This window comes from Leptodactylus fuscus, chromosome 6 (genome assembly GCF_031893055.1).
Source record: "Leptodactylus fuscus isolate aLepFus1 chromosome 6, aLepFus1.hap2, whole genome shotgun sequence".
Lineage (NCBI taxonomy): Eukaryota > Metazoa > Chordata > Amphibia > Anura > Leptodactylidae > Leptodactylus > Leptodactylus fuscus.
In genome coordinates, this window is record NC_134270.1 from 2,112,583 (window position 1) to 2,127,265 (window position 14,683).

Sequence of the window (14,683 nt, forward strand, 5' to 3'; positions counted from 1 at the left end):
ACAGCACTGGGGGCATCCCCAATGCAGCAAAAGAACTCTCCTCTATCTTCTTCTGGAATGCTCTCTCTCCTTGTGTCTTCTTCCGTCCTGGGTTTCAATCTACTGGGCCTCAGGCAGAGCCGCTGCGCATATCCGGGCCACAAGAAAATGGCCACTTACACAACAAGCTCGTGTAAGTGGCCATTTTCTTGTGTCCGCTTACACTGTAACCTGGTGTAAGCGGTCATATTTTTCTGGCCAGGGCATGCGCAGTCGGCTCTGCCCGAAGCCTAGAAGATTGAAACCCACAGGGAGAAGGCTTTCCAGAAGAAGATGGAGGGATTGCTGGAGAGTTCTCTCGCAGCATTGGGAACGCCCCCAGTGCTGCGAGAGAACTCATTTGCATACAGAAGAAAACCTGGATTTCTACCGAACGTGTCGCATAGAAGACATCTAAAGGTAGGAGAAGAATAGCCTTTTTTAAATCTATTCCTACGTGTTAGGGAGAGAAAAAGGGGTTATCCAATGATAGGATCCCTTTAAACTAATGGTTATGGCCATCTTTAGTCTATACCTTGTTCGTATCTTCTCCTTTTCTTCAACATTTCCAATAACGTGTTCTCAAAAATTAGCAAGGAGCCATTTAAAGGGGTTGTCCTATTATGGCCACTTATCCTCTATCAACAGGACAGGGAATAAGTGTCTGATCACTGGTGGACCAATCACTGGATCCCCAAGTTATCAGGAGGACAGGGGACTGAACGTCCCATTAAGGTCGATGAATGGAACCCCAGTGCGCTTCTTTAATAAATTTTAGGTGTATAAGATACGATTTTGGACTAAATTTCTTTGGCCAAAAACATCAGGTTAGTGATAGCTTTGATGGTTCTTGATAAAGTCCAGGAAGAAAGACCTAAACTAATCTTTGTAGACTTCCATCAATCCCACGTTTCTCTACATCTGCGCTCCGCACAAACATAATGTATGGCTTCAATAACAGGTCAATTGTGTAACCTTGTGGCTGCTAACAATTAACAGATTGGAAACCACATCTTAAAATTACAGTAAATGAGTTTACCAAGTTAAGCACATGTAGCCCTAACCTTGACTGTGACCATTAGTTCTCGATCCCTACAAGACCGATGTCACATGGAGGCCAAGCTTTAGTCTTTCTTTGCCTGATCTCTGACCTGCCGGTGTTCACAAATTACAATAATCCTCACTCTAATTTCCCATAGTCTGGTAAACACGTCCTTATCACTAGTCCTGGGATTAGCAAGGGGTTTATGTTAGATTTAGCACACAGTGCAAAGGAGACAGGCTGGAGTTGTAGGAGGGATGTCTATAGATAAGGATTGCTCCTCATGGCTATTTTTGATAAGAGTCTATTGAAGGCGCTTTCTAATCTCATGGTTGGTCCTGGGCATGAGCTGCAAGCTAAAGACAAAGATTTACAAGGGCTTATATACATATAACAGATATGATACGTCTTCCTTCAGATCTTGCTCTTTTGAAAGAAGGAACTCAGTTTATCATCAAAAATAAGTCGCAATTTAGTGTCTGCACCGGTGGTAGAAATGTCCTTTCTTAACTCTACTATTTTAAGACTTCTCACCACCTTCACCAAACAAACTTGGGGTTAGAAAAAAAGACGTCGAAGGGACAGCACAAAGGACTTTCTAATGTTCTTAGGTCGGTGACAGTGACAAGGGGACGTCCTCTACACCTAGACCGGTGACAGTGACAAGGGGACGTCCTCTACACCTAGACCAGTGACAAGGGGACATCCTCTACACCTAGACCGGTGACAGTGACAAGGGGATGTCCTCTACACCTAGACCAGTGACAGTGACAAGGGGACGTCCTCTACACCTAGACCGGTGATAGTGACAAGGGGACGTCCTCTACACCTAGACCAGTGACAAGGGGACTTCCTCTACACCTAGACCGGTGACAGTGACAAGGGGACGTCCTCTACACCTAGACCAGTGACAAGGGGACGTCCTCTACACCTAGACCGGTGACAGTGACAAGGGGACGTCCTCTACACCTAGACCGGTGACAGTGACAAGGGGACGTCCTCTACACCTAGACCGGTGACTGTGACAAGGGGACATCCTCTACACCTAGACCGGTGACAGTGACAAGGAGACGTCCTCTACACCTAGACCGGTGACAGTGACAAGGGGACATCCTCTACACCTAGACCGGTGACAGTGACAAGGGGACATCCTCTACACCTAGACCGGTGACAGTGACAAGGAGACATCCTCAACACCTAGACCAATGACAGTGACAAGGGGACATCCTCTACACCTAGACCGGTGACAGTGACAAGGGGACGTCCTCTACACCTAGACCGGTGACAGTGACAAGGGGACGTCCTCTACACCTAGACTGGTGACAGTGACAAGGAGACATCCTCAACACCTAGACCAATGACAGTGACAAGGGGACATCCTCTACACCTAGATCAGTGACAAGGGGACGTCCTCTACACCTAGACCGGTGACTGTGACAAGGGGACATCCTCTACACCTAGACCGGTGACAGTGACAAGGAGACGTCCTCTACACCTAGACCGGTGACAGTGACAAGGGGACATCCTCTACACCTAGACCGGTGACAGTGACAAGGGGACATCCTCTACACCTAGACCGGTGACAGTGACAAGGAGACATCCTCAACACCTAGACCAATGACAGTGACAAGGGGACATCCTCTACACCTAGACCGGTGACAGTGACAAGGGGACATCCTCTACACCTAGACCGGTGACAGTGACAAGGGGACGTCCTCTACACCTAGACCGGTGACAGTGACAAGGGGACGTCCTCTACACCTAGACTGGTGACAGTGACAAGGAGACATCCTCAACACCTAGACCAATGACAGTGACAAGGGGACATCCTCTACACCTAGACCGGTGACTGTGACAAGGGGACATCCTCTACACCTAGACCGGTGACAGTGACAAGGAGACATCCTCTACACCTAGACCGGTGACAGTGACAAGGAGATGTCCTCTACACCTAGACCGGTGACAGTGACAAGGAGATGTCCTCTACACCTAGACCGGTGACAGTGACAAGGGGACATCCTCTACACCTAGACCGGTGACAGTGACAAGGAGACGTCCTCTACACCTAGACCGGTGACAGTGACATGGGGACTTCCTCTAAACCTAGACCGGTGACAGTGACAACGGGACATCCTATTCACCTAGGCCAGTGACAGTGATAAGGAGAGATCCTCTACACCTAGACTGGTGACAGTGACAAGGAGACGTCCTCTACACCTAGACCGGTGACAGTGACAAGGGGACGTCCTCAACACCTAGACCAATGACAGTGACAAGGGGACGTCCTCTACACCTAGACCGGTGACAGTGACAAGGGGACATCCTCTACACCTAGACCGGTGACAGTGACAAGGGACGTCTGCTATACCTAGGCAGGTGACAGTGACAAGGGGACGTCCTCTACACCTAGACCAGTGACAGTGACAAGGGGACGTCCTCTACACCTAGACCGGTGACAGTGACAAGGGGACGTCTGCTATATCTAGGCAGGTGACAGTGGCAAGGGGATGTCTTCTACACCTAGACCGGTGACAGTGACAAGGGGACATCTTCTTCTCTTAGGACAGTGACAGTGACAATGTCACAGCTCAGAATCACGCCCCCTTGCCTGGTCCAGCCTTTCTCCACCCACTTGACATTAGAGAGTCTACTGAGCATATCAGGTGCCAAAACTAACAGCATTGATTACTCAGGAATGACGGAGTCTAGAAGCTACATCCAATTAGAACTGCATTTGAATCAGTGGAGTGCTGTATATATAGGGATTGTCTTATGAAGACTTTTCCTGTTCATATGTTAGGGCAAGTGGATATCATAAAAGGGAACGCTCCTCTCAGGAGTCTCTTGGTGTCTTATGGTGTTACCATAACAATGGACCACCCCTTCATTTGTTTTTGGTTCCCTTTAATAGGTCCTCTGGAGGAAAATGTCCAAAGAACTTTCTTCATTCTCATCCCGAAGTTGTGGCCATCTTACATCATGGCAGTGTATTCTGCTTCACCAGCGAAAGTGATACAAAGAACAGGTGCTTAGTAAGCAAAACTGTACCCTGCTGACAGATCTGAGTGCTGACAGGTTCTATGTTCACAAGAAGAGAAGTGATTCGAACCTCCCCCATTCCAAATATTTTCTTGAACTGTATTTACAGAAGTGTCCAATATTCTCGAGCATTGTAAGAGGGGTTTCTTTGGGGACATAAGGTTTGGGGTGCCACAAAAGGATACAGAGAGTTTACAAACAGTATTTTGCTGGTGCTTATATTTGCAAGATTTGCAACAAAATTGTGAATGTTTTTTTCCAGTGTTTTTTACTATACTATGCTATAATGTTTTAAACCAATGCATATGGTATGGAATATACACACTGCAGCCTGTATGGAGGTATAAGAGTCCATGTGCTGTATTATAATATCCTTAGGGTAGGCCAACAATATTCAGCTGTCCCGGGACAGGGCGGCTCCTGATAAAGCTTACATGTCGATAACTACGCTGCTCACTCGCCATGCATTGTCTCATGGGGGATTTAGGCACTGCATTGCACCATAGACTTCAAAGGGACACCACTGTAGTACCTAAACCCATTGCTACACACTATATGGCAAGTGAGTGGCGCGGCTCCCAGAAGGAAACAGTTTGGCTCCTGGAACAGTTAATCTGCAAGAGACTTGATCTGCGAGAGTCCTGATCTGTGAGAGTCCGGATCTGCGAGAGTCCTGATCTGCGAGAGTCCTGATCTGCGAGAGTCCTGATCTGCGAGAGTCCTGATCTGCGAGAGTCCTGATCTGCGAGAGTCCTGATCTGCGAGAGTCCTGATCTGAGAGAGTCCTGATCTGCGAGAGTCCTGATCTGCGAGAGTCCTGATCTGCGAGAGTCCTGATCTGTGAGAGTCCTGAATTCTGAGCATTGTGCACTATGATACAGTTTACCTTGTTTTTCGTCATGATTTTACTCTCTGATACCTAACTATATGAATGTTACAATTTTATACATTTCCTTTCACATCCATTGACTGTTGTAAACTAAGAATCACCAAAGCTCTTTCTAGAAACTGAACTTACTATGAGAAGAAGGGGCTAGGCATGGAAAAAAAATTCAGGTCACCTTTAAGCAATTTACTCCCTATTGTGTCTTTTACTTAATAGAATTTCCTGGACCTTGACTTCAGTCCTCCGACTTAGCAGGAATAACACAGAATAATTGCCCATAATTTACCAGTAGTCAGCGGATCCAGGATCATAGATTTCCAGGAGTTACAAATGGACAAATAATTACGCCGATTCCAATAAATTTTGCAACGGAGCCATGTCACTTAACACGCAATCCTCTAGGGCTGTGTTCATACTGGTTGCTGCTGTTATGGGCAGGAATCTCTCTCCTTTTGTCTCCTTGTTTGTTCATTGTTTTCAGTTCTCGTCACTTTACTTTATGGGATCGGCAAGGAAACACTTGCGCCTTGTTCCATCAGATGACGTACTACTCTAGTAGCGTAGTGTTATATGGCGGCACTATATGGCGGCACTATATGGCAGCACTAGCCTTGTTTACCTTGCAATTATAGGTTCTCTGTGTTTATTATACAGTATCCATGACATGGCTCTTAGCATTGGGATGTCCGATTGTTGTGATCATAGCACAAATTCTAAAATGTTGCAGACTTCTAGCCTTAAAGAATTGAGGAGAACTGTCTACAATGTTCTGATAAGCTACACCATTAGTGAGAGGCAAGACTGGACATCATAAAAAAGTCATCATAAAACATCCATAACAATGTAACCATCATGTAAATTGTTCCTGATGATATCCAACAATCTGTGAAATACCAGTCTGTGCCGGTGCGGGGGATTGCAGTCGTTATAGGAATCTGTAAAAACAAATAGTGAGGTCTGTGGTCCGGGCTCCCAGACTACCTCCACTGATAACCTCCAAGATATCCATCCAATCTGCTTCTTCTCTCCATGTCTTATAATGTTACTCACCAGGGATGTACTATAAATAAATCGATTCGCCTGTGATTGACTATGGACATGTTTTACATGACTTCTAGGGAGATATATACCGATTGCTGGATTTAGAGTCGGGAAGGAATTTTTTTCCCCTGACATGGAACAATTGGAATAAGCCCTTCCTCCTTCATAGGCATGAATTGCAGAACCGTGTCTTCTTCCAACCTCAGCTACTATGTTAATACGGTGTAACCTCTTTGAGATGACCACCCAAAACTGCATGAAAAAGTGTCCTTCTGGAGAGGTGGTCTTCTCAAAAGAAATGGATTATATATTATTATATTATAGATAGGTTGCTAGGAGCCCTGACAGTGTCATACACTATGTTATATAGATAGGTTCCTAGGAGCCCTGACAGTGTCATACACTATGTATTATAGATAGGTTCCTAGGAGCCCTGACAGTGTCATACACTATGTATTATAGATAGGTTACTAGGAGCCCTGACAGTGTTCTACACTATGTATTATAGATAGGTTCCTAGGAGCCCTGACAGTGTTATACACTATGTATTATAGATAGGTTCCTAGGAGTCCTGACAGTGTTATACACTATGTATTATAGATAGGTTCCTAGGAGCCCTGACAGTGTCATACACTATGTATTATAGATAGGTTCCTAGGAGCCCTGACAGTGTCATACACTATGTTTTATAGATAGGTTCCTAGGAGCCCTGGCAGTGTCATACACTATGTATTATAGATAGGTTCCTAGGAGCCCTGACAGTGTCATACACTATGTTTTATAGATAGGTTCCTAGGAGCCCTGACAGTGTTATGCACTATGTATTATAGATAGGTTCCTGGGAGCCCTGACAGTGTTATACACTATGTTTTATAGATAGGTTCCTAGGAGCCCTGACAGTGTTATACACTATGTTTTATAGATAGGTTCCTAGGAGCCCTGATAGTGTTATACACTATGTTTTATAGATAGGTTCCTAGGAGCCTTGGCAGTGTCATACACTATGTATTATAGATAGGTTCCTAGGAGCCCTGACAGTGTTATACACTATGTTTTATAGATAGGTTCCTAGGAGTCCTTACAGTGTTATACACTATGTATTATAGATAGATTCCTAGGAGCCCTGACAGTGTCATACACTATGTATTATAGATAGGTTCCTAGGAGCCCTGACAGTGTTATACACTATGTTTTATAGATAGGTTCCTAGGAGCCCTGACAGTGTTATACACTATGTATTATAGATAGGTTCCTAGGAGCCCAGACAGTGTTATACACTATGTTTTATAGATAGGTTCCTAGGAGCCCAGACAGTGTTATACACTATGTATTATAGATAGGTTCCTAGGAGCCCAGACAGTGTTATACACTATGTTTTATAGATAGGTTCCTAGGAGCCCTGACAGTGTCATACACTATGTTTTATAGATAGGTTCCTAGGAGCCCTGACAGTGTTATACACTATATTTTATAGATAGGTTCCTAGGAGCCCTGACAGTGTCATACACTATGTTTTATAGATAGGTTCCTATGAGCCCTGTCAGTGTCATACACTATGTTTTATAGATAGGTTCCTAGGAGCCCTGACAGTGTTATACACTATGTTTTATAGATAGGTTCCTAGGAGTCCTGACAGTGTCATACACTATGTATTATAGATAGGTTCCTATGAGCCCTGTCAGTGTCATACACTATGTTTTATAGATAGGTTCCTAGGAGCCCTGACAGTGTCATACACTATGTTTTATAGATAGGTTCCTAGGAGCCCTGACAGTGTTATACACTATGTATTATAGATAGGTTCTTAGAAGTCCTAATGTTGTCATACACTATGTTTTATAGATAGGTTCCTAGGAGCCCTAAGAGTATTCTACACTATGTTTTAAGACAATTTAAGGTGTGGTTAGTGCCACTCTTGTTTTACCCAAGCCGTTGTAAAAATCTTTCAGACAAACTTTATAGAAGATTTGCTTCAGAGCTGAAATCTATGTAGTTTTCCGTTGGCCAATACATATGAACTCTTTCTAAGGGACTGAATTGATTCTTTTCATGGTTCACAATTAATGGTGCATTGCTAGAGATATGTATAGGCGGCACTATGATGTGCTATTGGTCAGCAAAGGCCCCATGTACAGTTCTTGCATGGACTACTCCTGCTGTCTGGGCCCCTAGATGGATACACTGATCCTTAGGTTCTCGGCTCCTACTTGTAGAAGTAATAAGGACTCATTTGCTCCTTGACTGACACTTCTCAAACAGGTTTGTCAGAGCTTGAAATAGTTTCCATATGATAGAAGAACATCCCTTCCCCCTTCATCTTAGCCTGTCATGATGGTTGTGATTGAGTGACTTCAGCTGGAGAAGCATTGGCGCTCGATGTAAGTTTTGTACATATATATTCATACTTATAGCTCTTCTTCACCAGCAAACCAGTAGATGTTTCCACCTTGCATGGAGGCTATCACATATAGATCACATTCACATAAAGTTTAGGGATCATTGGGCTTGGTGCTTTTCTAGACATCTTAGACATGCCAACAGAGGTCTCAATCTATCGGGACAGGAGAAAGTTTTTGTCATCCATAGTACTTATCCATGGAATCCATCTATTGTCAATGAGGATAGGAAAAAAGTGACCGATATGGCCCCAGTACAACATAATGTTTTGAGTATTCCTATTATCCCAATGTCTGATGTGTCTTGTGCCGGCTCCAGGTTATAATCTGGCAATAAATATTGAGACAGGTCATCGTTGTTAACATTTGGACACCCCCATTACAGAAACAGTAACATAGATTTGGCAACACAAATAATTGTAGACAACTCTTGTCCTATATGACTGAGGCACAGCGGTGACCTCTTTATGGCATGTGGCTACTAGGATGTTCCATTCGCGAAGAGGTGGTCAGTAGTGTGGAGCGAGTAGTGTTCGATCGAATACCTCGTCGGCATAGGAATGCGTGTAATCGGCCGAACACCAAGAGGTTAAACGCATCCAATAGTCCAAGTGTTTAATCCCTTGGTGTTCGGCCAATTACACGCATTCCTATGCTCGATCGAATACTACTCGCTCATCTCTAGTGGTCACCAAGTGGTCACCATTCACGAACAGCCAGGGGACCTGTATACAAACCAATGGACCTTCTACCACTGGAGATGGAGGCTTGTGGATAGATGAGCATTTGCTTGTTCTGTTTATTGGCCCAGTATCAACAGTATAAAATATTACCAGCATACATCGTAACACCCCTTTAACTTAAAAGACAAAGATATCAAGCTTATATAAAATTCTCCAATTCCTTTACTTTAACCACTCAGAACACCTTCCAAATACTGTGTATTTTGTTTTATATTATAGGGTGTTACTATATTTCAGGACAAATTCCATGTCTTGGTCCCCAGAATAGTCATGGATTGGCAGTGGTAATGTTGTCGGAGCGAGGTGTGGTTAGAAAGGGAGTCAAAAGCTGTCATCAGGCGAGCAGAGAGGACACAACAAGCCAAGAGATGACTCAGGAGTGAAGTCTGGAGCAGGCCGAGGATTAGCACTAAAGGTAACAGGTGTAGTAACCAAGAACCAAGGCAGAAACATAGTCAAGAATGGCCAAGAATCAGAAGTGGGAGTAGCCCAAGTACAAGGTGTGGCATTTAAAGGTCAAGCCAGAAATATAGTCAGGATCCAGGTCCGAGGTCAGGAACAGGAGCAATAGATAGATTAGCAGCTCAGGCATACAATGAAAGAAGTAACGTAATCCCTAGAAAATATCAGTGACGCCCCTTCCCCCAGGTCCAATGTCTTCTTCAGGCACTAGTTACCCTGGCACCCAAAGCTATGAAGGTAAAGAAGGCTTCAGGTCAAGGATAGAAGTCAGGTCAGGAGAATAAGAGGTATCAGTTCCATGGCAATTGGGTGGTTGTCTCAAAAACATCATATATATATATAAATCCTATTAATATTATAAATGTGAAAGTTTGTGAGTTTGGATGTTTGTGGGTTTGTGTGTTCGGATGTTTGTTAGTCAATCACGCAAAACCCGCTTGACCGATTTGGCTGAAATTTTCCACAAACATAGTTAATACACCCCATTGCGCAATAGGCTACTTTTCGTCACAATAGCGCACATACGTTTTTCCCAGGACCCCCACAAACCCCAAACTCACATCACTATCTCTGCAATCTCACACACTTTGGACCCCGATTTGGCTGAAATTTTCCACAAACATAGTCCCTACACTCGATGGCGCAATAGGCTACTTTTCGTCACAATAGCGCACATACGTTTTTCCCAGGACCCTTTGGATGTTCGGATCTTTGGCGGTCAATCACGCAAAAACCGCTCCACCGATTTGGCTGAAATTTTCCACAAACATAGTCCCTACACTCGATTGTGCAATAGGCTACTTTTCGTCACAATAGCACACATACGTTTTTCCCAGGACCCCCACAAAACCCAAACTCACATCACTATCTCTGCAATCTCACACACTTTGGACCATAGCAAGCCACAAAATTCATATTACCCCCTACAGCAGAGGTCAGCAACCCCTGGCACACATGCCAAGAGTGGCACTCCTGCCATATTTCACTGGCATGCCAGCAGCACAGGACCTGCAAGAGTTAAATGAAGTCTCTGCTAGAGCTGAGGCATAAGGACACTCCCCTTTGTGAGATGTGCAGGAAACCCAGGGGGTGGAGCTTAATCGCTCAGGTCTCTGCCTGCTATAGTGATCGCTCCTGCCGAAGCTGCTAGCAAACTGAAAGTAAGAAACACACAGCTCCCTTCCTTTACTTCCTATTCTCATTAATGTCAGGCATGGGGTTATTAGTTTAGTGTTAGTAACTCCATGTGCCTCACATTAATAGGAATAACCCCCATCATGTCCCTCATATTAACCCCTGAGTGCCCCATATAAAGGTTACTAATGTGTGAGACATATGGAGGTACTAATAAAAGACCTCAGTAATGAAGATACTTAATTATTACCTCCAAGTCTCTCACATATCAGTAACTAGAGATGAGCGAGTACTGTTGGGATCAGCCGATCTCAACAGCACGCTCCATAGAAATGAATGGATGCACCTGGTACTTCCGCTTGGACGTAGCCAGCGCGTTTAACCCCCCGCGTGCCGGCTACGTCCATTCATTTCTATGCGAGCGTGCTGTTCGGATCGGCTGATCCCCACAGTACTCGCTCATCTCTATCAGTAACTCTTACACAAGGGTTAATGTGAGGGACATGATGGGGTTAATTGCTATTAATAAGAGGCACATGGAGTTACTAAACTGTCATGCACAGGGCCAGACTTTATGTGGCTGCTCAAGAGTATCCTGTGCCCAAAACTTACATGTACTGGCGCAAAATAACAACTCATACAATGTCGTATATCGAAGTATATTAACCTGAAATCCCTCTGTCCCAAAGACACTATGTACAGTTTATACCAACACCGTATAGCGGCTGAAATACAAATTACATTCAACACACAAGTCTCATGTGCTCTCAGAATTACAGCAACAACAAGATACACAGTTACATTTTATATCCCATACCTTATACACAGTACGAAAACCTTACCCGCGCCTGTATATACCCACTTCTACAATCACCGCAGACGAAGTCGCGGGTACCAGCTAGTATATATATATATCTTAACTAGGCTTGAGAGATCGGGATCAGAAAAGATCAGATTCCGATCGGCGATCGAGTAAATTTCACGATCGTGAATGGAATTCCAATCCCGATCTTCTCCAGCGGGATCGAGGTCGGTGGTTATCTCAAGATTGGCTCAACCCTAAAAGTGTCTTTTACCATAGAGAAACATTGACTAGGGTTGAGCGATCGGGATTGGAAAAGATCGGATCCCAATCGGTGATCGAGCAAATTTCATGATCGGAATCGGCTGGAAAATGATCGGAAATTGGATTTTAAAACCAATCCTGAAATCCCAAGATCGGCTCAACCCCAATCTTAACAAGATGGTGCTTTCTAATTATTTTTTGAGCAGTCATAATCCCTATGTAGCCCATTTTCCAAAATCCATATTTCTGGCCCATTTCTTTATTTTCGTGGATCCCTCTTTTCTATATGTTGAATCCAAATAATCACTTGCAGGTTCTTCTCCTCCTTAAGGTGGAAACAAAACCTTCTCTACAATTCTAGAAGGTCAATTTCCATCATCGGCTCTTAGGAATGACTGTAACCAATTGACTCTTGTCAAATATACAGAGGGAAGGCAATAATTAAGCTATACGAGAGGCGCAGCCCGTAGACAGGAGAGGTCAGTCGGCTGCCCATGCCCCTATAGGAGTTTGTTCATGTATGACAAGGTGGGGAAATGGGCTTTCACACGTCCTCTCCGCGATATAAAGAAAGACAGACCTTCGAGTGCATGTTAAATTAACAAAATAAATCTCACGCTGTTTTTTTTTTTTTTTTGGCCAGTGTTTTCCAAGGGTTATTTATTTTTGTTTTTAATTGGCCCAAATGGTTGCCAGCTGCCGGTGGGTATCATTATGGTCATTATTTTTAATTCACCTTAAAATTAGATGATTAATTCCTTGGAAAGTTTTCTGATTAGGCTCCTTAATCTACCAAAGTTTGTTTTCACTGCGACCGGACAATGGCACGTTGGATTTTATGAGAATCTTGGATTATTATGGGGTGTTGGGGTAGACTGGGCTACCTGTAATAAATTCCGTTGTGTGTTTTGTGGCAAAATGTTTGGAATAGGGGATAAAGGATAAAGAAGGCTTGGCACGGTCCTTAGTGTTGGGGTTCTGTTACTTCTGGAGACCTGTTTTGGGAAGCACCTAAGGTGGCCGTAGGTTAGCCAGGATGACCGATTTTGGTGGAACTGGCCAGCCATCTAATTGGTATAAGTTGTTTGACCTGGGGATAAAAAGGACTGGGCATGTTCAAATTCAACATGCCTGATCCTCTATTCTGAAAAAGAGTCAGATATCCCCTATCCACAGGATAAGGCATAAATGCCGATTAGTAGGTGTCAACCATTCAGACCCCATTGATCAGGAGAATTAGGGACTTTTGTCCTTCTTTCTGAAAGGAGTGGTGGTTCGGCAGTGGACGCACCATTCCATTGGAGCTCTGGATGGTAGAGTGCTCGGCTGTCTTCTGCACTCCGATGCCCAACCACCACCAGTGAGAGATAAAGGGAGAGAGACACCGAGCACTCTACTATCCAGAGCTCCAATGGAATGGTGCATCTACTTGTTTGTCCAGATGGCCTCTCACCTTATGAGGTTGTGAACAGTCACAACTCCCTAGATCACTGATGGATATGAATACAGTGGCAGCGGTTCAACCTGTACACCGGAGGAGCAATGGAGATCAACAACAAGGACCGAGGGTCCATGGCAGAAGATCCACGCTCACTGGTGAAGATGATCGTGCCTCAATAAAGAGTCCTTGAGTTTGAATTCTTGGCCTGCGCCTTATCTTCCTCACCAGTGAGCGCGGATCTCCTGCCACGGACCTTCGGTCCTTGTTGTTGCCCACCACCACCAGTGGGAGTCTGAGTGGTCAGATCTCCACTGATCTCCTAGATATCTCATAACCTATGGATTGGGAATAATTTGCTTTATGGGAAAATTCCACGACCATTGGAAGGGATAAGAAGTCCATCAGAGGGACTTAAGGTAGTCATACACATTAAGGTAACATTGGCTAGACGCTTAGTCGCCATATAAGATATTTGACTAGTGTTTGTTCAGCAAATAAGTCAGGAATAAAAAGCTGTGGGATGTCAAAGTTCAAAAAGTCTAATCCTTTGCTCTCAAGAGAGATAATCCACCAATGGAAGGATGGCCATACATATTAGACTAATTCCGCCAAATTTGCCGCCATGGTGTAAGGTGGGATCATCCGTATTAGATAAGCGGCACCATAAATGAAGGTTTATAGAGGCAGAGAACAGATTGACCAGCAAGATCCTGCAGAAAACTCAGGTGTCCTTTTAGCCTTGGTCAGAAAGAAGTGACTTTCCATGTACAGTAACATTTTGAAGAGAACATCTTTGATCACGAGGCGATGCCATATCTGTGGCTACGACCTATGGGGCCCCTTGGAAGAGCTGATCCGTCATGTGAAGAAAGAGACATCTGGACGTTCCCATGATTCCCCGACCTGGTGCAATGCTAACAAGAACACCCAGACACTCTGCGTCCACGTACGTGGCATCCTTTGAAGAACTCAGCGCTGCCTTTATACCTGTCCAGATAGAAAACAAATAAAGGATCGGAAAAGACCCTCATCAAATAAGAAGGGGCTGATATTTGGCCACCAAGCTGTTTAGTCCTTGGCTTTACTCAAAGCTGCGGGCGGGCGGCACATGGAACATTCTCACATTTTCTAGGCACATCCATTATTCATGGCGTAGGTGCCAACGTTCCTGGAGATGAGGGCCAGTCACTCCTTCGTGTTGACTGTTTAGTCTATGAAGGATGGATTCAGGAGGAGACTGACTCTTTTTACATTTCTGGCAAACAGCTCGGCTTGTAATCTTATTCCACTACTCGGCTTTCGGTAGCGCCTGCCCTATGTACACAAGACTCCCATCCTTTAATTGGCAGATTACAAGACCCAGCGCTTCAGAGCTAATTAAATAAACAAAAACTCCCGAGCCCTCGGCACGTTCC